The 27,048-nt window shown below is 43.6% G+C and overlaps 1 protein-coding gene across 2 annotated transcripts in view; it reads left to right on the top strand.

Moving 5' to 3' along the window:
• LOC115183656 (muscarinic acetylcholine receptor M3-like) overlaps positions 1 to 27,048 on the top strand; it is an 88,297-nt gene that overhangs the window by 8,354 nt on the left and 52,895 nt on the right. Inside the window, exon 2 of one of the 2 annotated variants that reach the window (XM_029744761.1) lies at positions 17,562 to 17,680. The gene's annotated coding sequence lies outside the window, so the exon portion shown is untranslated. Of the gene's footprint in view, positions 1 to 17,479; positions 17,681 to 27,048 lie in introns of those variants that run through there. The other variant, XM_029744762.1, reaches the window with a different exon arrangement.

Raw genomic sequence — 27,048 nt, 5'->3', positions numbered from 1 at the left:
AGTGTTGAGGAGCAGGGGGTGTAGTGTTGAGGAGCAGGGGGTGTAGTGTTGAGGAGCAGGGGGTGTAGTGTTGAGGAGCAGGGGGTGGTGTTGAGGAGCAGGGGGTGTAGTGTTGAGGAGCAGGGGGTGTAGTGTTGAAGAGCAGGGGGTGTAGTGTTGAGGAGCAGGGGGTGGTATTGAGGAGCAGGGGGTGTAGTGTTGAGGAGCAGGGGGTGTAGTGTTGAGGAGCAGGGGGTGTAGTGTTGAGGAGCAGGGGGTGTAGTGTTGAGGAGCAGGGGGTGTAGTGTTGAGGAGCAGGGGGTGGTGTTGAGGAGCAGGGGGTGTAGTGTTGAGGAGCAGGGGGTGTAGTGTTGAGGAGCAGGGGGTGTAGTTTTGAGGAGCAGGGGGTGTTGTGTTGAGGAGCAGGGGGTGTAGTGTTGAGGAGCAGGGGGTGGTATTGAGGAGCAGGGGGTGGTATTGAGGAGCAGGGGGTGTAGTGTTGAGGAGCAGGGGGTGTAGTGTTGAGGAGCAGGGGGTGTAGTGTTGAGGAGCAGGGGGTGTAGTGTTGAGGAGCAGGGGGTGTAGTGTTGAGGAGCACGGTGTTCTCTGCTCTGCAGGACTACGGGGCTGACTGACTCTGCTCTGGAGAGGTAGTTGGCATCAGTGATTTGGCAGACGGCAGATCTGTTGCCATGACACTCTGGAGTGGGTACTGATCCAGTGGTGTGTGTGTGTGTTTTTCAGTGTTTCTGTGTGTGTGTGTGTGTGTGTTTATGTGTGTGTGTGTTTCTGTGTGTGTTTCTGTGTGTGTATGTTTGTGTGTGTGTTTCTGTGTGTGTGTGTTTCTGTGTGTGTTTGAATGGTGGAGTGTGTGTGACCTCTACAGGAAGTGTGTGTTTGACCTCTTTAAGAGTGGTCTGGTTTCTAGTGCCAACATTACCTGACGGGAAGAACATCTCACCTTTAGAAATGGCCATGATGTCAGAGGTAAGGATAAGCAGAGTCGATGAACATGATGATGTCTGATTACTGATGATTATGATGTGTGTTGTAAAATCTCCTCTAGCTGAGATATTTTCCATCTGGTTAATGACCTCCCTCTGGGAGATGACCTCCCTCTGGGTGATGACCTCCCTCTGGGTGATGACCTCCCTCTGGGAGATTACCTCCCTCTGGGTGATGACCTCCCTCTGGGTAATGAACTCCCTCTGGGAGATTACCTCCCTCTGGGTAATGACCTCCCTCTGGGAGATTACCTCCCTCTGGGTAATGACCTCCCTCTGGGTGATGACCTCCCTCTGGGTGATGACCTCCCTCTGGGTAATGACCTCCCTCTGGGAGATTACCTCCCTCTGGGTGATGACCTCCCTCTGGGTGATGACCTCCCTCTGGGAGATGACCTCCCTCTGGGTGATGACCTCCCTCTGGGTAATGACCTGTCTCTGGGTGATGACCTCCCTCTGGGTGATGACCTCCCTCTGGGTAATGACGTCTTTATCCTCTGGCACAGTGTATTTTTTCTGTTTGGTTTAGATCGAAGAGGGGACCTTTGGGTTATTTAGATATTCTGTAATCAATTAGGGGACATTTTGAGTTATTTAGATATTCTGTAATCAATTAGGGGACCTTTTGGGTTATTTAGATATTCTGTAATCAATTAGGGGACATTTTGAGTTATTTAGATATTCTGTAATCAATTAGGGGACATTTTGAGTTATTTAGATATTCTTTAATCAATTAGGGACCTTTTGGTTATTTAGATATTCTGTGTATGTGATTGGCTCAGCTCTGAGGGGATGTGAGGAGAACACAGACCATCATATTGTGATTGGCTCAGCTCTGAGGGGATGTGAGGAGAACTTCGACCATCATATTGTGATTGGCTCAGCTCTGAGGGGATGTGAGGAGAACACAGGCCATCATATTGTGATTGGCTCAGCTCTGAGGGGATGTGAGGAGAACACAGACCATCATATTGTGATTGGCTCAGCTCTGAGGGGATGTGAGGAGAACACAGACCATCATATTGTGATTGGCTCAGCTCTGATGATCTTTGCTGCTTCATTTAATTTAATGTATTCAGCCAAGATAGTCCTTTCAGCAACACTTGCCACTGTGTTCCAGTCCATTGCTCTGCCCAGGCATAAAGCACACACACATGCCCCTGTCCAGTTGAGATGACTTGTAATATGGCCATTGAAAACAATCGGTCATTTCTTTATATGTACAATTAGTCTGACTTTATTTGTATTATCTGTGTTTACTGTGTCTCTGTGTGTCTCTCTCTCTCTCTCTCTGTGTGTGTGTGTGTGTGTGTGTACTGTACTGTATGTAACTTGGGAGAGAAGTGTTGCACCAAAACACAGAACTAACAATGATATCTTAGCACTAGTATACCTAGGACACATGGTCAAACTGTAACTTCTACCTATTGGCCTGTCTTCACTCTCACTGAAAGATAAAAGGACTCTCTTGTGGATTTCATTTGATGGTGCTGGGTACACAGGGCATTCTGACAAACATGGGGCTGTTAGAAAAGGAAGTTTGAAAATTTTTATTTTTTTAGGAAACTGTTCAAATATAATATTCCCCTGGTGGCTAAGAGACAAACACACTCTGACTTTTAAAAACAGGAATTGAGGCCATTTTCACACTGAGGTTTTGAGGTGAGTTAAATAATTTTCTGCTTCGCTGGCGTATGGCTGCTGTAATCTGTAATGTAATGAAGTCAGCATTCTCCTTTTTTCCTGCGTCCCAAATGGAAACCCTATATCCTACATAGTCCACTACTTTGGACGAGCCCCAGTCTGAGGTGGGTAGGGGATGAGTCGATGACGTTGTGGATTCCTGGATGTTCTTCTCTATTGTAACGTTCTAAAAGCCTCTCTATCCTTCTAGGTAGACATTTCAGTGGACAGTTCAGCGATGTGCTGAACAGCGCTAGTCTGGTATTTCTGGAGCACATTTTTATCCAGCCATATTGTCACGTCCTGACCAGTAAAAGGGGGTTGTTTGTTATTGTAGTTTGGTCAGGACGTGGCAGGGGGTTGTTTGTTATTGTAGTTTGGTCAGGACGTGGCAGGGGGTTGTTTGTTATTGTAGTTTGGTCAGGACGTGGCAGGGGGTTGTTTGTTATTGTAGTTTGGTCAGGACGTGGCAGGGGGTGTTTGTTATTGTAGTTTGGTCAGGACGTGGCAGAGGGTTGTTTGTTATTGTAGTTTGGTCAGGACGTGGCAGGGGGTTGTTTGTTATTGTAGTTTGGTCAGGACGTGGCAGGGGGTGTTTGTTATTGTAGTTTGGTCAGGACGTGGCAGGGGGTGTTTGTTATTGTAGTTTGGTCAGGACGTGGCAGGGGGTGTTTGTTATTGTAGTTTGGTCAGGACGTGGCAGGGGGTTGTTTGTTATTGTAGTTTGGTCAGGACGTGGCAGGGGGTTGTTTGTTATTGTAGTTTGGTCAGGACGTGGCAGGGGGTTGTTTGTTATTGTAGTTTGGTCAGGACGTGGCAGGGGGTGTTTGTTATTGTAGTTTGGTCAGGACGTGGCAGGGGGTGTTTGTTATTGTAGTTTGGTCAGGACGTGGCAGGGGGTGTTTGTTATTGTAGTTTGGTCAGGACGTGGCAGGGGGTGTTTGTTATTGTAGTTTGGTCAGGACGTGGCAGGGGGTTGTTTGTTATTGTAGTTTGGTCAGGACGTGGCAGGGGGTGTTTGTTATTGTAGTTTGGTCAGGACGTGGCAGGGGGTGTTTGTTATTGTAGTTTGGTCAGGACGTGGCAGGGGGTGTTTGTTATTGTAGTTTGGTCAGGACGGGGCAGGGGGTGTTTGTTATTGTAGTTTGGTCAGGACGTGGCAGGGGGTGTTTGTTATTGTAGTTTGGTCAGGACGTGGCAGGGGGTGTTTGTTATTGTAGTTTGGTCAGGACGTGGCAGGGGGTGTTTGTTATTGTAGTTTGGTCAGGGCGTGGCAGGGGTGTTTTGTTATTGTAGTTTGGTCAGGACGTGGCAGGGGGTGTTTGTTATTGTAGTTTGGTCAGGACGTGGCAGGGGGTGTTTGTTATTGTAGTTTGGTCAGGACGTGGCAGGGGGTGTTTGTTATTGTAGTTTTCGTCAGGACGTGGCAGGGGGTGTTTGTTATTGTAGTTTGGTCAGGACGTGGCAGGGGGTGTTTGTTATTGTAGTTTGGTCAGGACGTGGCAGGGGGGGTTTGTTATTGTAGTTTGGTCAGGACGTGGCAGGGGGTGTTTGTTATTGTAGTTTGGTCAGGACGTGGCAGGGGGTGTTTGTTATTGTAGTTTGGTCAGGACGTGGCAGGGGGTGTTTGTTATTGTAGTTTGGTCAGGACGTGGCAGGGGGTGTTTGTTTTATGTGTTTCGGTTTTTTTTTTGGTTAAGGTTCTATGTTAGTATATTTCTATGTTCGTTCTAGTTTTTCCTATTTCTATGTTTAGTTTATTGGGTTGACCTTTAATTGGAGGCAGCTGTTCCTTGTTGCCTCTAATTGAAGGTCCTATTTAGTAGGGGTTTTTTTCTATGGTTTTTTAGGGGGGGTAGTTGTTCCGTGTGTAGCTGTGTGCATCACAGGACTGTTTTTTCGTTGTTGTTTTTGATTAAGTGTTTGTTTTGGTTTTCTTCGAATTAAAGAAGATGAGTATACACATTCCCGCTGCGTTTTGGTCTAATCCTTACGACGAACGTGACACATATATACAGTAGTGGTATGGCTGACCCCGACAAAAAAATTATATTTGTTGACCGAAAGTCGTCAATCTATTGGACTAAATGTTTAAATGTGTATTTTTACATATATAGACACACCCCTCTGGATTTGAATGAAATCAATTATATGCATTGAGCTTGTCTGACTCTTTAAGCACACGGTTTGATGAAATAAGACAAATGCCTCAAGAGGGAGCCAGAGATCTAGAGTAAAACAACCTTATCCTGACCCAACTATTCTCCTCCTGCTCCTGCTGGCTTTTGCAGATTCTGCCGTTACTCTCCAGAAGTTTCCGGTGACAGGCTACACGAGGAGTCGGCAACTTTTCACATGTGGAATGCAAATTTATCTTACCGTTTCTAACCATCTGTTATGGTTTTCATATGCAAATGTTTGTGAAACAGCTTCATTTAATTCATAATAACGTCTTCCTATCTCAAAATCATTGTCATGTGATTAATCAAAATTCCATCTAAATGTAAATGATACAAACCTGAGAAGTAACTTCTATTGTCATTGCCAACAAGCCGACATAAAGCCAACCATTAAAAACATTGCCAACAAGCCGACATAAAGCCAACCATTAAAAACATTGCAGCCTGCAGGTAGAAAATATCCTGATAAAAATAGAAATGTCCTATAAATCACATTATATTAGGGACCCCAGGTAGGATCCTTAATAAATACAAATTGGCTACACATGGCCTGTCTGCAACCAACTACATAAACCACATAGCACAGTCAGTAAAACCACATAGCACAGTCAGTAAAACCACATAGCACAGTCAGTAAAACCACATAGCACAGTCAGTAAAACCACATAGCACAGTCAGTAAAACCACATAGCACAGTCAGTAAAACCACAGCACAGCCAGTAAAACCACATAGCACAGCCAGTAAAACCACATAGCACAGTCAGTAAAACCACATAGCACAGTCAGTAAAACCACATAGCACAGTCAGTAAAACCACATAGCACAGTCAGTAAAACCACATAGCACAGTCAGTAAAACCACATAGCACAGTCAGTAAAACCACAGCACAGCCAGTAAAACCACATAGCACAGCCAGTAAAACCACATAGCACAGTCAGTAAAACCACATAGCACAGTCAGTAAAACCACATAGCACAGTCAGTAAAACCACATAGCACAGTCAGTAAAACCACATAGCACAGTCAGTAAAACCACATAGCACAGCCAGTAAAACCACATAGCACAGTCAGTAAAACCACATAGCACAGCCAGTAAAACCACATAGCACAGCCAGTAAAACCACATAGCACAGCCAGTAAAACCACATAGCACAGTCAGTAAACCACAGCACAGCCAGTAAAACCACATAGCACAGTCAGTAAAACCACATAGCACAGTCAGTAAAACCACATAGCACAGTCAGTAAAACCACATAGCACAGCCAGTAAAACCACATAGCACAGCCAGTAAAACCACATAGCACAGCCAGTAAAACCACATAGCACAGCCAGTAAAACCACATAGCACAGTCAGTAAAACCACATAGCACAGTCAGTAAAACCACATAGCACAGCCAGTAAAACCACATAGCACAGTCAGTAAAACCACATAGCACAGTCAGTAAAACCACATAGCACAGCCAGTAAAACCACATAGCACAGTCAGTAAAACCACATAGCACAGCCAGTAAAACACATAGCACAGTCAGTAAAACCACATAGCACAGTCAGTAAAACCACATAGCACAGTCAGTAAAACCACATAGCACAGCCAGTAAAACCACATAGCACAGCCAGTAAAACCACATAGCACAGCCAGTAAAACCACATAGCACAGTCAGTAAAACCACATAGCACAGCCAGTAAAACCACATAGCACAGCCAGTAAAACCACATAGCACAGCCAGTAAAACCACATAGCACAGTCAGTAAAACCACATAGCACAGCCAGTAAAACCACATAGCACAGCCAGTAAAACCACATAGCACAGTCAGTAAAACCACATAGCACAGTCAGTAAAACCACATAGCACAGTCAGTAAAACCATATAGCACAGTCAGTAAAACCACATAGCACAGTCAGTAAAACCACATAGCACAGTCAGTAAAACCACATAGCACAGCCAGTAAAACCACATAGCACAGTCAGTAAAACCACATAGCACAGCCAGTAAAACCACATAGCACAGTCAGTAAAACCACATAGCACAGTCAGTAAAACCACATAGCACAGTCAGTAACCAAGCACAGTCAGTAAAACCACATAGCACAGCCAGTAAAACCACATAGCACAGTCAGTAAAACCACATAGCACAGTCAGTAAAACCACATAGTACAGTCAGTAAAACCACATAGCACAGTCAGTAAAACCATATAGCACAGTCAGTAAAACCACATAGCACAGTCAGTAAAACCACATAGCACAGTCAGTAAAACCACATAGCACAGCCAGTAAAACCACATAGCACAGTCAGTAAAACCACATAGCACAGCCAGTAAAACCACATAGCACAGTCAGTAAAACCACATAGCACAGTCAGTAAAACCACATAGCACAGTCAGTAAAACCACATAGCACAGCCAGTAAAACCACATAGCACAGTCAGTAAAACCACATAGCACAGCCAGTAAAACCACATAGCACAGTCAGTAAAACCACATAGCACAGCCAGTAAAACCACATAGCACAGTCAGTAAAACCACATAGCACAGTCAATAAAACCACATAGCATAGCCAGTAAAACCACATAGCACAGTCAGTAAAACCACATAGCACAGCCAGTAAAACCACATAGCACAGTCAGTAAAACCACATAGCACAGTCAGTAAAACCACATAGCACAGCCAGTAAAACCACATAGCACAGTCAGTAAAACCACATAGCACAGCCAGTAAAACCACATAGCACAGTCAGTAAAACCACATAGCACAGTCAGTAAAACATTCCTCAGTTTAAACAGCTTTGAGCAACATCAGTGCAAGGTGAGAACAGACAGGTACATTACAGTACGCAGAACCCTGCCATTCAAATGGTCCCAATAACTTACAGTTAGTTCATTGATCATGTAGCCTATCATTACTATTGATCATTATCAGTCCTGTTTCTCCAGCTGATATCAGTTATGCTGTAATGGGAAGGACGTCTCAGAAAAGCAGAACATTGTTGATAGCGTTCCACTTGAAATGCCACAGTAGCTGACTTGTAACTGCCCACACAAGGTGCTGTATAGTTGTTTACTTGTTAGAAAACTGTATGTTTTGTCTCATATTTTCCAGACATCATGTGTATGTGTTTCTCTCTGCCCATTAGATTTACTCCAGTGAGTGAGTGAGAGTGAGTGAGAGTGAGTGAGTGAGAGTGAGTGAGAGTGAGTGAGAGAGTGAGAGATTCTTTGATTTACATTAAAGGGATAGCTGAGGTATCAGCTGGTAGCCTGACCTCTGGTTCTTAAAGGGATAGCTCAGGTATCAGCTGGTAGCCTGACCTCTGGTTCTTAAAGGCATAGCTCAGGTATCAGCTGGTAGCCTGACCTCTGGTTCTTAAAGGGATAGCTCAGGTATCAGCTGGTAGCCTGACCTCTGGTTCTTAAAGGGATAGCTCAGGTATCAGCTGGTAGCCTGACCTCTGGTTCTTAAAGGGATAGCTCAGGTATCAGCTGGTAGCCTGGCCTCTGGTTCTTAAAGGGATAGCTCAGGTATCAGCTGGTAGCCTGACCTCTGGTTCTTAAAGGGATAGCTCAGGTATCAGCTGGTAGCCTGACCTCTGGTTCTTTATGTGGGGCCCTTTTTCTGGTAGCCTGACCTCTGCTTGGTAATGTGAGGGGCCATTTCTCTGGTAGCCTGACCTCTGGTTCTTATTGTGAGGGGCCATTTCTCTGGTAGCCTGACCTCTGGTTCTTATTGTGAGGGGCCCTTTCTCTGGTAGCCTGACCTCTGGTTCTTATTGTGAGGGGCCATTTCTCTGGTAGCCTGACCTCTGGTTCTTAATGTGAGGGGCCATTTCTCTGGTAGCCTGACCTCTAGTTCTTAATGTGAGGGGGCCTTTCTCTGGTAGCCTGACCTCTGGTTCTTAATGTGAGGGGCCATTTCTCTGGTAGCCTGACCTCTAGTTCTTAATGTGAGGGGCCATTTCTCTTATTGCCTGACCTCTGGTTCTTATTGTAAGGGGCCCTTTCTCTGGTAGCCTGACCTTGGACCAAAATAATCACCTTCTGTTATTCAAATGTTTAGTAATAGTCTCACAAAACGACTCTAACCGGTTGATTTAAACGTGTAGTTATAGTCTCATAAAGAGAATCTAACACTTGATTTAAAACGTTTAGTCTTACAGCACTCAGTCTTACAGCAATCTAAACCAGCTGGATGGCAATCTCTAAAAGTAGTGGTTCCGGAGCAGCATGTGTACACGCTGTGTCTGCGTGGAGTCCGGAGTCGCTAAGGCAACGGGCCTCCCTGCTCTGCTCTGAGAAGATGGGTGGAGGAGCAAACAGGTCGAGAACGGAGAGGAGAAAAAAAATCGCAAGGAAATCAAGAGATAGCAGTGGCAGCTGTACAGATAACTGATCCCAAATGGGCTTTGACTTCTCAAACACTGTAGAAAGATAACACAATATGATGCCTTATTAATTCAGCCACTTACATAGATTAATTAGCATGTTAAATGTAGGGGTCATGTTCATGCAGAATACATTTTTTTTCCCACACAGAAAACTTTAAAGAAATATCTTGCTGAGTTTTGTAGTAAACACAGATCTAAAAATGGCTCTGATTGTAATTTCAGCTCGGCATCAGATACATTTTGTGCTTCAGTTGCACTTCTCCACTCAGATGAGAATTCGCCAATAGCACTCTATCAACAGACAGCTCTCTGACTACTTTACACCAGTACTTTTCTCTGTGTAGCCAGACTACATCTCTCCCGTAAAATGCAAGAATAACTTTAAGGAAAACATTAGGAAATGTAGCTGGCTACGTTCTTTCTATGATAAACATTAGAAATCTGATGGCCATGCTGCTGCTGCTGCTGCTGCAAAAAAGGTGCCTTTTCATTGTAAGCTCATTTAGCTCATTTAGCCTTCCCTGTAGCTCAGTTGGTAGAGCAAGGTGTTTGCAACGCCAGGGTTGTGTGTTCGATTCCCACGTTGGGCCAGTACACAAATTTTTTTTTAAAAATGCATGAAATGAAATGTATGCATTCACTACTGTAAGTCTCTCTGGATAAGAGCATCTGCTAAATGACTAAAAATGTAAGAAATGTACTTGTGTGGCTGCCAACCAAATTAGCTTTGTACTTCTGTTGTCATCTGATGAAAAGGAAGCTGTTATGTTGCAATAATGTATTTCCTGTGAAGGAAAACTATAGCTGCACGTCTCTGATTACTCTATTGAGGCAAAAAAATGAAAAAACACTGTTGACGTTTAATTTAAAATGTGAGCCAAGTGAAAACACCGCTGGACTCAACCTGCTCCGGTTCTCCCGTTGTGCTATTTACAAACAAACACCTGACTGTCTCAGCTGTTCTGGAGAACTACGATAAGCTTCATAATGTAAATTAAAGTGACCGGTGGGTGAAATGAGGAACGTCCTCTGCTTTATCTCCTAACGTTTTGTACCACTTGACATGCGGGTATTTATTTAAAAAAAGCAGCTACAAATATTAAAATCTATTGAAAAACTTTAAAAGAAATAGTTTCAACGGTATTGAAAAACCATCCAGTGGATATGTCCAAATACCCCGGAATACGCTATACACACGGTATACAGCCCAAGACCCCGGTATAGGGTATATACATGTAACAGTGTAGGTTCCGTCCCTCTCTTCGCCCCAACCTGGGCTTGAACCAGGGACCCTCTGCAAACATCAACAACTGACACCCCACAAAGCATCGTTACCCATCGCGCCACAAAAGCTGCGGCCCTTGCAACGCAAGGGGAAACCCTACTTCAAGTCTCAGAGCGAGTGACGTCACTGATTGAAACGCTATTAGCGCGCACCACCGCTAACTAACTAGCCATTTCACATCGGTTACATATACGGTATACAGCCCAAGACCCCAGTATACGGTATACAGCCCAATCCCCTGGTATATGGTATATGGTATATGGTATACAGCCCAATCCCCTGGTATATGGTATATGGTATATGGTGTACAGCCCAATCCCCTGGTATATGTAATATGGTATATGGTGTACAGCCCAATCCCCTGGTATATGTTATATGGTATATGGTGTACAGCCCAATCCCCTGGTATATGTTATATGGTATATGGTGTACAGCCCAATCCCCTGGTATATGTTATATGGTATATGGTGTACAGCCCAATCCCCTGGTATATGGTATATGGTATATGGTGTACAGCCCAATCCCCTGGTATATGTTATATGGTGTACAGCCCAATCCCCTGGTATATGGTATATGGTATATGGTATACAGCCCAATCCCCTGGTATATGGTATATGGTATATGGTGTACAGCCCAATCCCCTGGTATATGTTATATGGTGTACAGCCCAATCCCCTGGTATATGGTATATGGTATATGGTATACAGCCCAATCCCCTGGTATATGGTATATGGTGTACAGCCCAATCCCCTGGTATATGTAATATGGTATATGGTGTACAGCCCAGTCCCCTGGTATATGGTATATGGTATATGGTGTACAGCCCAATCCCCTGGTATATGTAATATGGTATATGGTGTACAGCCCAATCCCCTGGTATATGGTATATGGTATATGGTGTACAGCCCAATCCCCTGGTATATGTTATATGGTATATGGTGTACAGCCCAATCCCCTGGTATATGTAATATGGTATATGGTGAACAGCCCAATCCCCTGGTATATGTTATATGGTATATGGTATACAGCCCAATCCCCTGGTATATGGTATATGGTGTACAGCCCAATCCCCTGGTATATGGTATATGGTGTACAGCCCAATCCCCTGGTATATGGTATATGGTATATGGTGTACAGCCCAATCCCCTGGTATATGTTATATGGTATATGGTGTACAGCCCAATCCCCTGGTATATGTAATATGGTATATGGTATACAGCCCAATCCCCTGGTATATGGTATATGGTGTACAGCCCAATCCCCTGGTATATGGTATATGGTGTACAGCCCAATCCCCTGGTATATGTTATATGGTATATGGTGTACAGCCCAATCCCCTGGTATATGTTATATGGTATATGGTGTACAGCCCAATCCCCTGGAATATGTAATATGGTATATGGTGTACAGCCCAATCCCCTGGTATATGTTATATGGTATATGGTGTACAGCCCAATCCCCTGGTATATGTAATATGGTATATGGTGAACAGCCCAATCCCCTGGTATATGTTATATGGTATATGGTGTACAGCCCAATCCCCTGGTTTATGGTATATGGTGTACAGCCCAATCCCCTGGTATATGTTATATGGTATATGGTATACAGCCCAATCCCCTGGTATATGGTATATGGTGTACAGCCCAATCCCCTGGTATATGGTATATGGTGTACAGCCCAATCCCCTGGTATATGGTATATGGTATATGGTGTACAGCCCAATCCCCTGGTATATGTTATATGGTATATGGTGTACAGCCCAATCCCCTGGTATATGTAATATGGTATATGGTATACAGCCCAATCCCCTGGTATATGGTATATGGTGTACAGCCCAATCCCCTGGTATATGGTATATGGTGTACAGCCCAATCCCCTGGTATATGTTATATGGTATATGGTGTACAGCCCAATCCCCTGGTATATGTTATATGGTATATGGTGTACAGCCCAATCCCCTGGAATATGTAATATGGTATATGGTGTACAGCCCAATCCCCTGGTATATGTTATATGGTATATGGTGTACAGCCCAATCCCCTGGTATATGTAATATGGTATATGGTGAACAGCCCAATCCCCTGGTATATGTTATATGGTATATGGTGTACAGCCCAATCCCCTGGTTTATGGTATATGGTGTACAGCCCAATCCCCTGGTATATGGTATATGGTGTACAGCCCAATCCCCTGGTATATGTAATATGGTATATGGTGTACAGCCCAAGCCCCTTGTATATGTAATATGGTACATGGTGTACAGTCCAATCCCCTGGTATATGGTATATGGTGTACAGCCCAATCCCCTGGTATATGTTATATGGTATATGGTATACAGCCCAATCCCCTGGTATATGGTATATGGTATATGGTGTACAGCCCAATCCCCTGGTATATGTTATATGGTATATGGTATACAGCCCAATCCCCTGGTATATGTTATATGGTATATGGTATACAGCCCAATCCCCTGGTATATGTAATATGGTATATGGTGTACAGCCCAATCCCCTGGTATATGTTATATGGTATATGGTGTACAGCCCAATCCCCTGGTATATGTAATATGGTATATGGTATACAGCCCAATCCCCTGGTATATGTAATATGGTATATGGTGTACAGCCCAATCCCCTGGTATATGTTATATGGTATATGGTATACAGCCCAATCCCCTGGTATATGTTATATGGTATATGGTGTACAGCCCAATCCCCTGGTATATGTTATATGGTATATGGTATACAGCCCAATCCCCTGGTATATGTAATATGGTATATGGTGAACAGCCCAATCCCCTGGTATATGTTATATGGTATATGGTGTACAGCCCAATCCCCTCCTATATGTTATATGGTATATGGTGTACAGCCCAATCCCCTGGTATATGTTATATGGTATATGGTATACAGCCCAATCCCCTGGTATATGTAATATGGTATATGGTGAACAGCCCAATCCCCTGGTATATGTTATATGGTATATGGTGTACAGCCCAATCCCCTGGTATATGTAATATGGTATATGGTGTACAGCCCAAGCCCCTTGTATATGTAATATGGTACATGGTGTACAGCCCAATCCCCTGGTATATGGTATATGGTGTACAGCCCAATCCCCTGGTATATGTTATATGGTATATGGTATACAGCCCAATCCCCTGGTATATGGTATATGGTGTACAGCCCAATCCCCTGGTATATGTTATATGGTATATGGTATACAGCCCAATCCCCTGGTATATGTTATATGGTATATGGTATACAGCCCAATCCCCTGGTATATGTAATATGGTATATGGTGTACAGCCCAATCCCCTGGTATATGTTATATGGTATATGGTGTACAGCCCAATCCCCTGGTATATGTAATATGGTATATGGTATACAGCCCAATCCCCTGGTATATGTAATATGGTATATGGTGTACAGCCCAATCCCCTGGTATATGTTATATGGTATATGGTATACAGCCCAATCCCCTGGTATATGTTATATGGTATATGGTGTACAGCCCAATCCCCTGGTATATGTTATATGGTATATGGTATACAGCCCAATCCCCTGGTATATGTAATATGGTATATGGTGAACAGCCCAATCCCCTGGTATATGTTATATGGTATATGGTGTACAGCCCAATCCCCTCCTATATGTTATATGGTATATGGTGTACAGCCCAAGCCTACTTTTTAGACAGTATGGTTTTTTGATCAGTAGATCTCGTTAAATAACTTCCTGTTTGGGAAAAGAAAAAGGCCCAGCATTTTCAGCCTGGTCAATAATCTGTATTTCCTGTCATACACCCAGTAAGACCATAAAGAGATTTATTAACATGGAGAAACACCATATTAAAGTAGCTGAGCATACAGTCAATATTCATTAGACAGTCACAGATTGGTTTCTATTCAAAATGGGTTTTAAAAAAAGATACAATCTGCAATATGTGTTGCTGGTCATTTTTAATCTAGATTTGTTGTGTTTCTTCAGCTCCATCCCTCAGTTTTATAGCGAACCAAGTGGTCGGGGGCTGACTTTTGACAACAACAACAACAACAACAACAACAAAACAAATTCAGGATTGTGGCTTTAATGAAAACCCAATAATATAAAACCGTTCATCTCACTAGGTCAGTCCATTATCAGATCTCTCTGTCCTCAACACTAACAGGGCAGAACCAAGGTGAAGGGGGTCAAAGACATATTAAACATTACTCTGAGTCCCCAATGGCACCCTATTCCCTATGGGGGCCGGTCAACGGTAGTGCACTACATAAGGGGAATGGGGAGGCTATTTGGGACGTCATGTTTCTGTCCGGACAGCTTTATGACGGCACAATATTGCATTACAAGGATAACATTTTCATTTTGAAAATATTTTTTTTATTTGAGATGTTATAGGCAGATAACAACTGTCTGTTGTCTGTGGCTTCCGAGTGCAAACAACAAAAGGCTTGTCCTGTCTTCATCAGATATCTTCTGACACTTGTCAAGTAATATTTATATAGCTTTTATAGTGGGTTGAGGTTACCATTCAGTAATATTTAGGATCCTTTTATAGAGGGTTGAGGTCACCATTCAGTAATATTTAGGATCCTTTTATAGAGGGTTGAGGTTACCATTCAGTAATATTTAGGATCCTTTTATAGAGGGTTGAGGTCACCATTCAGTAATATTTAGGATCCTTTTATAGAGGGTTGAGGTTACCATTCAGTAATATTTATATATACCTTTTATAGAGGGTTGAGGTTACCATTCAGTAATATTTAGGATCCTTTTATAGAGGGTTGAGGTTACCATTCAGTAATATATATATACCTTTTATAGATGGTTGAGGTTACCATTCAGTAATATTTAGGATCCTTTTATAGAGGGTTGAGGTTACCATTCAGTAATATTTAGGATCCTTTTATAGAGGGTTGAGGTTACCATTCAGTAATATTTAGGATCCTTTTATAGAGGGTTGAGGTTACCATTCAGTAATATTTAGGATCCTTTTATAGAGGGTTGAGGTTACCATTCAGTAATATTTAGGATCCTTTTATAGAGGGTTGAGGTTACCATTCAGTAATATTTAGGATCCTTTTATAGTGGGTTGAGGTCACCATTCAGTAATATTTAGGATCCTTTTATAGAGGGTTGAGGTTACCATTCAGTAATATTTAGGATCCTTTTATAGAGGGTTGAGGTTACCATTCAGTAATATTTAGGATCCTTTTATAGAGGGTTGAGGTTACCATTCAGTAATATTTAGGATCCTTTTATAGAGGGTTGAGGTTACCATTCAGTAATATTTAGGATCCTTTTATAGAGGGTTGAGGTCACCATTCAGTAATATTTAGGATCCTTTTATAGAGGGTTGAGGTTACCATTCAGTAATATTTAGGATCCTTTTATAGAGGGTTGAGGTTACCATTCAGTAATATTTAGGATCCTTTTATAGAGGGTTTAGGTTACCATTCAGTAATATTTAGGATCCTTTTATAGTGGATTGAGGTTACCATTCAGTAATATTTAGGATCCTTTTATAGAGGGTTGAGGTTACCATTCAGTAATATTTAGGATCCTTTTATAGAGGGTTGAGGTTACCATTCAGTAATATTTAGGATCCTTTTATAGAGGGTTGAGGTTACCATTCAGTAATATTTAGGATCCTTTTATAGAGGGTTGAGGTTACCATTCAGTAATATTTAGGATCCTTTTATAGTGGGTTGAGGTCACCATTCAGTAATATTTAGGATCCTTTTATAGAGGTTTGAGGTTACCATTCAGTAATATTTAGGATCCTTTTATAGAGGGTTGAGGTCACCATTCAGTAATATTTAGGATCCTTTTATAGAGGGGTGAGGTTACCATTCAGTAATATTTAGGATCCTTTTATAGAGGGTTGAGGTTACCATTCAGTAATATTTAGGATCCTTTTATAGTGGGTTGAGGTTACCATTCAGTAATATTTATATACCTTTTATAGAGGGTTGAGGTTACCATTCAGTAATATTTAGGATCCTTTTATAGAGGGTTGAGGTTACCATTCAGTAATATTTAGGATCCTTTTATAGAGGGTTGAGGTTACCATTCAGTAATATTTAGGATCCTTTTATAGAGGGTTGAGGTCACCATTCAGTAATATTTAGGATCCTTTTATAGAGGGTTGAGGTTACCATTCAGTAATATTTAGGATCCTTTTATAGTGGGTTGAGGTCACCATTCAGTAATATTTATATACCTTTTATAGAGGGTTGAGGTTACCATTCAGTAATATTTAGGATCCTTTTATAGAGGGTTGAGGTCACCATTCAGTAATATTTAGGATCCTTTTATAGAGGGTTGAGGTTACCATTCAGTAATATTTAGGATCCTTTTATAGAGGGTTGAGGTCACCATTCAGTAATATTTAGGATCCTTTTATAGAGGGTTGAGGTTACCATTCAGTAATATTTAGGATCCTTTTATAGAGGAATGAGGTTACCATTCAGTAATATTTAGGATCCTTTTATAGAGGGTTGAGGTTACCATTCAGTAATATTTAGGATCCTTTTATAGAGGGTTGAGGTTACCATTCAGTAATATTTAGGATCCTTTTATAGAGGGTTGAGGTTACCATTCAGTAATATTTAGGATCCTTTTATAGTGGGTTGAGGTTACCATTCAGTAATATTTAGGATCCTTTTATAGAGGGTTGAGGTTACCATTCAGTAATATTTAGGATCCTTTTATAGAGGGTTGAGGTTACCATTCAGTAATATTTAGGATCCTTTTATAGAGGGTTGAGGTCACCATTCAGTAATATTTAGGATGCTTTTATAGAGGGTTGAGGTCACCATTCAGTAATATTTAGGATCCTTTTATAGTGGATTGAGGTTACCATTCAGTAATATTTAGGATCCTTTTATAGAGGGTTGAGGTTACCATTCAGTAATATTTAGGATCCTTTTATAGAGGGTTGAGGTCACCATTCAGTAATATTTAGGATCCTTTTATAGTGGATTGAGGTTACGTTTCTGTCTCATGTGGTTTAATTAAATCTTCTTCTTCTGTGTTTCTTCTTCTCTAGTTCCCCTCCACCAGGAGCCTACCTGATGAACACACTCTATGTTCGGAGGACTGCAGAGATTCTGGACTTCATTCCAACCAGAGGTGACATCTAGTGGTAACTTCACTCCCAACATATTAGTAAGTTCCCACATTCTACTACTACTGCAAAGAGTCATTCAGAGGTAGAATACCAGTCTAACAGTCCTGAAGGGTTAAGGTCTGGTACTGTAGAGTCATTCAGAGGCAGAATACCAGTCTAACAGTCCTGAAGGGTTAAGGTCTGGTACTGTAGAGTCATTCAGAGGCAGAATACCAGTCTAACAGTCCTGAAGGGCTAAGGTCTGGTACTGTAGAGTCATTCAGAGGCAGAATACCAGTCTAACAGTCCTGAAGGGTTAAGGTCTGGTACTGTAGAGTCATTCAGAGGCAGAATACCAGTCTAACAGTCCTGAAGGGTTAAGGTCTGGTACTGTAGAGTCATTCAGAGGCAGAATACCAGTCTACTCTCCACACTGCCTCTATTATTAAAGTCACAGTGCTGTGTATTACTGGGGACTTTACTCTCCACACTGCCTCTATTATTAATGTCACAGCGCTGTGTATTACTGGGGACTTTACTCTCCACACTGCCTCTATTATTAAAGTCACAGCGCTGTGTATTACTGCGGCTCTTTACTCTCCACACTGCCTCTATTAAAGTCACAGTGCTGTGTATTACTGGGGACTTTACTCTCCACACTGCCTCTATTATTAAAGTCACAGCGCTGTGTATTACTGGGGACTTTACTCTCCACACTGCCTCTATTATTAAAGTCACAGTGCTGTGTATTACTGGGGACTTTACTCTCCACACTGCCTCTATTAAAGTCACAGCGCTGTGTATTACTGGGGACTTTACTCTCCACACTGCCTCTATTATTAAAGTCACAGCGCTGTGTATTACTGGGGATGTGAGAAGGGCGTGCGGGGGGGGGGGGGGGTGATAAGAGGATGCGAGGGGGGGTGATGTGGGAGTATTTAAGATACTCTTTGAAGACGTTTCAGATGTTTTCAGAAGAGGGTCAGGGACTCTGCTGTCCTAGTTCACTGGGTGGAGCTGGTTCCACTATTGGGGTGTCAGGACAGAGAAGATCTTGGACCGGGCTGAACGGGAGCTGGGTGGGAGGGCCAAGAGACCAGAGGTGGCAGAAAGGAGTTCTCAGATTGGGGTGTAGGTTTTGAGCATAGCCTGAAGGTAGGAAGGGGCGGCTCCTCTGGCTGCTCCGTAGCTAACGGCCATGGTCTTGTAGTGGATGAGAGCTTTGACTGGAAGTCAGTGGCGTGTGCGGAGGAGTGGGGCGCTAGTTGCAGTAGTCCAGATGGGAGATGACAAGTGCCTGGATTAGGACTTGCGCCGCTTCCTTTGTGCGGTAGGGTCCTACTCTACGGACGTTCCTCTTCCTGTGTGAGGTAGGGTTGTACCCTACGGATGTTCCTCTTCCTGTGTGAGGTAGGGTCGTGCCCTATGGATGTTCCTCTTCCTGTGTGAGGTAGGGTCGTACCCTACGGATGTTCCTCTTCCTGTGTGAGGTAGGGTCGTACCCTACGGATGTGGTGGCGCATGAACCTGCAGGAGTGAGTCACTCCTTTAATGTTTGTGGAGAACGACAGGGTGTTGTCCAGGGTCATGCCAAGGTGCTGTGCAGTCTGGGATAGAGAGGACTTTGAACGGGCAGGGCTTCACCTGGAGGAAGAGCAGCTCTGTCTTGTCGAGGTTGAGCTTGAGGTGGTGGGCCGACATTCAAGTTGAGATATCTGCCAGGCACGCAAAGATGCCTGTCGCCACCTGGGTGTCAGAAGAAGGGAAGGATATGTCGTCCGCATAGCAATGGTAGGAGAGACCATGTGACCATGTGACGGAGCCGAGTGACTTGGTGTATAGAGAGAAGAGGAGAGGGCCTAGAACCGAGCCCTGGGGGACACCAGTAGTGAGAGTACGTGGTTCAGACCCAGATCCTCTCCACATCACCTGGTAGACGTGTCATGCAAGGTAGGATGCAATCCAAGAGCGTGCGGAGACACTGAGTCGCCCAGCCCTGAGAGGAGGATCTGATAGAGCCTGAGTCGCCCAGCCCTGAGAAGGTGGAGAGGAGGCAGAGCCTGAGACACCCAGCCCTGAGAGGGGGATCTGATAGAGCCTGAGACACCCAGCCCTGAGAGGGTGGAGAGGAGGATCTGATAGAGACAGACACCCAGCCCTGAGAGGGTGGAGAGGAGGATCTGATAGAGCCTGAGACACCCAGCCCTGAGAGGGTGGAGAGGAGGATCTGATAGAGTCTGAGATGCCCAGCCCTGAGAGGGGGATCTGATAGAGTCTGAGACACCCAGCCCTGAGAGGGTGGAGAGGAGGATCTGATAGAGCCTGAGACGCCCAGCCCTGAGAGGAGGATCTGATAGAGCCTGAGACGCCCAGCCCTGAGAGGGTGGAGAGGAGGATCTGATAGAGACTGAGACACCCAGCCCTGAGAGGGTGGAGAGGAGGATCTGATAGAGCCTGAGACACCCAGCCCTGAGAGGGTGATCTGATAGAGCCTGAGACACCCAGCCCTGAGAGGGTGGATCTGATAGAGCCTGAGACGCCCAGCCCTGAGAGGGTGGAGAGGCCACTGGGAAGACAGGAAGCACTTAAAGTAGATGGCAAAAAGACGGTACTAGTATCGCGTTTCAGGAGAAGACCCAAGATGCAGACAATGTCGAAGTAACACAGTTTATTACTACAACAGGGAGGGGGCAGGCATAACGACAGGTCAAGGGCAGGCAGAGGTCAGTAATCCAGATCAGAGTTCATAAGGTACAGAACGGCATGTAGTCTCAGGGTCAGGGCAGGCAGAAATGGTCAAAACCGGGAAAACTAGAAAACAGGTAAAAAGACAGGAGCAAAAGGGGAAACCGCCGGTAGGCTTGACGAAACAAAACGAATTGGCAACAGACAAACAGAGAACACAGGTACAAATACACTGGGGATAATGGGGAAGATGTGCGACACCTGGAGTGGGGGTGGAAACAAGCACAAAGACAGGTGAAACAGATCACGGTGATACAAATGGACCACAACAGATAAAGACAAAACAAGTATACTCTACACCTCTACAAGGTGTCGAAAGCGTTCCACAGGGATGCTGGCCCATGTTGACTCAAATCAAATCAAATCAAATTTATTTATATAGCCCTTCGTATATCAGCTGAAATCTCAAAGTGCTGTACAGAAACCCAGCCTAAAACCCCAAACAGCAAGCAATGCATGTGAAAGAAGCACGGTGGCTAGGAAAAACTCCCTAGGAAAAACTCCCTAGAAAGGCCAAAAACCTAGGAAGAAACCTAGAGAGGAACCAGGCTATGAGGGGTGGCCAGTCCTCTTCTGGCTGTGCCAGGTGGATATTATAACAGAACATGGTCAAGATGTTAAAATGTTCATAAATGACCAGCATGGTCAAATAATAATAATCATAGTAGTTGTCGAGGGTGCAACAAGCACGTCGGTGAACAGGTCAGGGTTCCATAGCCGCAGGCAGAACAGTTGAAACTGGAGCAGCAGCATGGCAAGGTGGACTGGGGACAGCAAGGAGTCATCATGCCAGGTAGTCCCGAGGCATGGTCCTAGGGCTCAGGTCCTCCGAGAGAAAGAAAGAAAGAGAAAAAGAGAGAATTAGAGAGAGCATATTTCAATTCACACAGGACACCGGATAAGACAAGAGAATACTCCAGATGTAACAGACTGACCCTAGCCCCCCGACACATAAACTACTGCAGCATAAATACTGGAGGCTGAGACAGGAGGGATCAGAAGACACTGTGGCCCCATCCGATGATACCCCCGGACAGGGCCAAACAGGCAGGATATAACCCCACCCACTTTGCCAAAGCACAGCCCCCACACCACTAGAGGGATATCTACAACCACCAACTTACCGTCCGAAGACAAGGCCGAGTATAGCCCACAAAGATCTCCGCCACGGCACAACCCAAGGGGGGGCGCCAACCCAGACAGGAAGACCACGTCAGTGACTCAACCCACTCAAGTGACGCACCCCTCCCATGGACGGCATGGAAGAACACCAGTAAGTCAGTGACTCAGCCCCTGTAATAGGGTTAGAGGCAGAGAATCCCAGTGGAAAGAGGGGAACCGGCAAGGCAGAGACAGCAAGGGCGGTTCGTTGTTCCAGCCTTTCCGTTCACCTTCACACTCCTGGGCCAGACTATACTTAATCATAGGACCTACTGAAGAGATAAGTCTTCAGTAAAGACTTAAAGGTTGAGACTGAGTCTGCGTCTCTCACATGGGTAGGCAGACCATTCCATAAAAATGGAGCTCTATAGGAGAAAGCCCTACCTCCAGCCGTTTGCTTAGAAATTCTAGGGACAATTAGGAGGCCTGCGTCTTGTGACCGTAGCGTACGTGTAGGTATGTACGGCAGGACCAAATCGGAAAGATAGGTAGGAGCAAGCCCATGTAATGCTTTGTAGGTTAGCAGTAAAACCTTGAAATCAGCCCTTGCCTTAACAGGAAGCCAGTGTAGGGAGGCTAGCACTGGAGTAATATGATCAAATGTTTTGGTTCTAGTCAGGATTCTAGCAGCCGTATTTAGCACTAACTGAAGTTTGTTTAGTGCTTTATCCGGGTAGCCAGAAAGTAGAGCATTGCAGTAGTCCAGCCTAGAAGTAACAAAAGCATGGAATAATTTTTCTGCGTCATTTTTGGACAGAAAGTTTCTGATTTTTGCAATGTTACGTAGATGGAAAAAAGCTGTCCTTGAAACAGTCTTGATATGTTCTTCAAAAGAGAGATCAGGGTCCAGAGTAACGCCGAGGTCCTTCACAGTTTTATTTGAGACGACTGTACAACCATCCAGATTAATTGTCAGATTGAACAGAAGATCTCTTTGTTTCTTGGGACCTAGAACAAGCATCTCTGTTTTGTCCGAGTTTAAAAGTATAACGTTTGCAGCCATCCACTTCCTTATGTCTGAAACACAGGCTTCTAGCGAGGGCAATTTTGGGGCTTCACCATGTTTCATTGAAATGTACAGCTGTGTGTCGTCCGCATAGCAGTGAAATTTAACATTATGTTTTTGAATGACATCCCCAAGAGGTAAAATATATAGTGAAAACAATAGTGGTCCTAGAACGGAACCTTGAGGAACACCGAAATTTACAATTGATTTGTCAGAGGACGAACCATTCACAGAGACAAACTGATATCTTTCCGACAGATAAGATCTAAACCAGGCCAGAACTTGTCCATGTAGACCAATTTGGGTTTCCAATCTCTCCAAAAGAATGTGGTGATCGATGGTATCAAAAGCGGCACTAAGATCTAGGAGCATGAGGACAGATGCAGAGCCTCGGTCTGACGTCATTAAAAGGTCATTTACCTTCACAAGTGCAGTCTCAGTGCTATGATGGGGTCTAAAACCAGACTGAAGCGTTTCGTATACATTGTTTGTCTTCAGGAAGGCAGTGAGTTGCTGTGCAACAGCTTTTCCTAAAATTTTTGAGAGGAATGGAATATTCGATATAGGCCGATAGTTTTTTATAATTTCTGGGTCAAGATTCGGCTTTTTCAAGAGAGGCTTTATTACTGCCACTTTTAGTGAGCTTGGTACACATCCGGTGGATAGAGAGCCGTTTATTATGTTCAACATAGGAGGGCCAAGCACAGGAAGCAGCTCTTTCAGTAGTTTAGTTGGAATAGGGTCCAGTATGCAGCTTGAGGGTTTGGAGGCCATGATTATTTTCATCATTGTGTCAAGAGATATAGTACTAAAACACTTTAGTATCTCCCTTGATCCTAGGTCCTGGCAGAGTTGTGCAGACTCAGGACAATGGAGCTTCTCACAGCTTTCTCACAGTTGTGTGAAGTTTGCTGGATGTCCTTTGGGTGGTGTACCATTCTTGATACACTCAGGAAACTATTGAGTGTGAAAAACCCAGCGGTGTTGCAGTTCTTGACACAAACCAGTGTACCTGGCACCTACTATCATACCCCGTTCCAAGTCACTTAAATATTTAGTCTTGCCCATTCACCCTCTGAATGTTACACATACACAATCGATGTCTCAATTGTCTCAAGGCTTAAAAATCCTTCTTTAACCTGTCTCCTCCCCTTCATCTACACTGATTGAAGTGGATTTAACAAGTGACATCAATAAGGGATCATAGCTTTTACCTGGATTCACCTGGTCAGTCTATGTCATGGAACGACTTGCTGTTCCTAAAGTTTGGTGCGACAGGGTCCAACTCAGTATTAGGAAGGTGTTACTAATGTTTGGTATCCTCAGGGTTTATCTCCTTCATTTAACAGTAATAATGTTTGGTATCCCCAGTGTTTATCTCCTTCATTTAACAGTAATAATGTTTGGTATCCCCAGTGTTTATCTCCTTCATTTAACAGTAATAATGTTTGGTATCCCCAGTGTTTATCTCCTTCATTTAACAGTAATAATGTTTGGTATCCCCAGTGTTTATCTCCTTCATTTAACAGTAATAATGTTTGGTATCCCCAGTGTTTATCTCCTTCATTTAACAGTAATAATGTTTGGTATCATCTGTGTTTATCTCCTTCATTTAACAGGGACAGTAATAATGTTTGGTATCCTCAGTGTTTATCTCCTTCATTGAACAGGGACAGTAATAATGTTTGGTATCATCAGTGTTTATCTCCTTCATTTAACAGGGACAGTAATAATGTTTGGTATCCTCAGTGTTTATCTCCTTCATTTAACAGGGACAGTAATAATGTTTGGTATCCCCAGTGTTTATCTCCTTCATTTAACAGGGACAGTAATAATGTTTGCTATCCTCAGTGTTTATCTCCTTCATTTAACAGGGACAGTAGTAATGTTTGGTGTCCCCAGTGTAAATCTCCTTCATTTAACTTCTTTGGTCTCAACTCCCATTAACGGGATCGATTTGACAACATCCGGTGAAATGGCAGAGCACCAAATTCCCCCCAAAATTATAAAAAATATTTAACTTTCATATATTCACAAGTGCAACACACCAAATTAAAGATTAACTTCTCTTTTATCTAGCCACCGTGTCAGATTTCAAAAAGGCTTTACGGCGAAAGCAAACCATGCGATTATCTTAGGACAGCGCCCAGCATACCAACGCATGAAAATCCGATTTCAACCCGCCAGGCGCAACACAAAAGTCAGAAATAACGATTTAATTAATGACTTACCTTTGAAGATCTTCTTTTGTTGGCACTCCAATATGTCCCATAAACATCACAAAATGGTCCTTTTGTTCAATTAATTCCGTCGTTATATTTCCAAAATGTCCATTTATTTGGAGCGTTTGATTCAGAAAAACACCGGTTCCAACTCACCCAACATGACTACAAAATATCTCATCAGTTACCTGTAAACGCTGTCCAAACATTTCAAACAACTTTCCTAATACAACTTTAGGTATTTTTTATACGTAAATAATCGATAAAATTTAAGACGGGATAAACGGTGTTCAATACCGGATAAAAACAACGTGAAGCGCGGGACCTGGAGCGCTCTTCAAAACATTACAATGCACTAGACTAGACCCTCGTTCTGAACTGCCGTACTTCTTAATTTCTCTAAAGAAAAACATCAACCAATTTCTAAAGACTGTTGACATCCAGTGGAAGCGATAGGAACTGCAAGCAAGTGCCTTAGAAAATCTAGATACACATAGAAAACTCATTGAAAACACTGTCACCTCAACAACAAAACAATCTTGGATGGTTTGTCCTCGGAGTTTCACCTGCCAAATAAGTTCTGTTATACTCACAGACATAATTTTAACAGTTTTAGAAACTTTAGAGTGTTTTCTATTCAGATCTACCAATTATATGCATATCTAGCTTCTGGGCCTGAGTAGCAGGCAGTTTACTTTGGGCACGTTTTTCATCCGGACGTCAAAATACTGCCCCCTAGCCCAAAGAAGTTGTTAACAGGGACAGTAATAATGTTTGGTATCCTCAGTTTTTATCTCCTTCATTTAACAGGGACAGTAGTAATGTTTGATATCCCCAGTGTTTATCGCCTTCATTTAACAGGGACAGTAATAATGGACAACTAAGACAATAATGAGGTATAATTGTGCCAGATGTAGCCAGCTAATTTTCCTCTGTAGTCTCTGGGAAGGCTAATATTATCCTGGTCTCTATCTCTCCTGCTCTCTCTCGCTCTCTCTCTCGCTCATCCCCATCTGGTGTCCTGCTCCCTCCCCAATGTCACAGGCCTGGTCTCTCTCTCTCTCTCTCTCTCTCTCTCTCTCTCTCTCTTTCTCTTTCTCTTTAATGTCACAGGCCTGGTCTCTCTCTCTCTCCCTCCATAGTGTCACAGGCCTGGTGTCTCCCTCTCTGTCTCTCTCTGTCTCTCTCTCTCTCTCTCTCTCTCTCTCTCTCTCCCTCCCTCCCCAATGTCACAGGCCTTGTGTCTCCCTCTCTCTCTCTCTCTCCCTCCCTCCCTCCCTCCCTCCCTCCCTCCCTCCCTCCCTCCCTCCCTCCCTCCCTCCCTCCTTCAATAATGTCACAGGCCTATTTACAGTGGTGTTTGTTCTTCACTGGTTGCCCTTTTCTTGTGGCAACAGGTCACAAATCTTGCTGCTGTGATGACACACTGTGGTGTTTCACACAGTAGATATGGGAGTTTATCAAAATTGGATTTGTATTCGAATACTTTGTGGATCTGTGTAATCTGAGGGAAATATGTGTCTCTAATATGGTCATACATTTGGCAGGAGGTTAGGAAGTGCAGCTCAGTTTCCACCTCATTTTGTGGGCAGTGTTGCACACAGCCTGTCTTCTCTTGAGAGCCAGGTCTGCCTACGGCGGCCTTTCTCAATAGCAAGGCTACACTCACTGAGTCTGTACATAGTCAAAGCTTTCCTTAAGTTTGGGTCAGTCACAGTGGTCAGGTATTCTGCCACTGTTTACTCTCTGTTCAGGGACAAATAGCATTCTAGTTTGCTCTGTTGTTTGGTTAATTCGTTCCAATGTGTCAAGTAATTATCTTTTTGTTTTCTCATGATTTGGTTGGGTCTAATTGTGTTGCTGTCCTGGGGCTCTGTGGGGTCTGTTTGTGTTTGTGAACAGAGCCCCAGGACCAGCTTGCTTAGGGGACTCTTCTCCAGGTTCATCTCTCTGTAGGTGATGGCTTTGTTATGGAAGGTTTGGGAATCACTTCCTTTTAGGTGGTTGTAGAATTTAACGGTTCTTTTCTGGATTTTAATAATTAGTGGGTATTGGCCTTATTCTGCTCTGCGTGCAATATTTAGTGTTTTAGGTTGTACACCGAGGATATCTTGGCAGAATTCTGCATACAGAGTCTCAATTTGTGAATTCTTGGTTGGTGAGCGGACCCAAGACCTCACAACCATAAAGGGCAATGGGTTCTATGACTGATTCACGTATTTTTTGCCAGATTCTAATTCGTATGTTGAATTTTATGTCTCCCCCTCAATCCCCAATGTCACAGGCCTGGTCT

This window comes from Salmo trutta, unplaced genomic scaffold (genome assembly GCF_901001165.1).
Source record: "Salmo trutta unplaced genomic scaffold, fSalTru1.1, whole genome shotgun sequence".
Taxonomy (NCBI): domain Eukaryota; kingdom Metazoa; phylum Chordata; class Actinopteri; order Salmoniformes; family Salmonidae; genus Salmo; species Salmo trutta.
The sequence above is the reverse complement of the archived record's forward strand: the minus strand, read 5'-3'. Positions and strand labels throughout refer to the sequence as shown.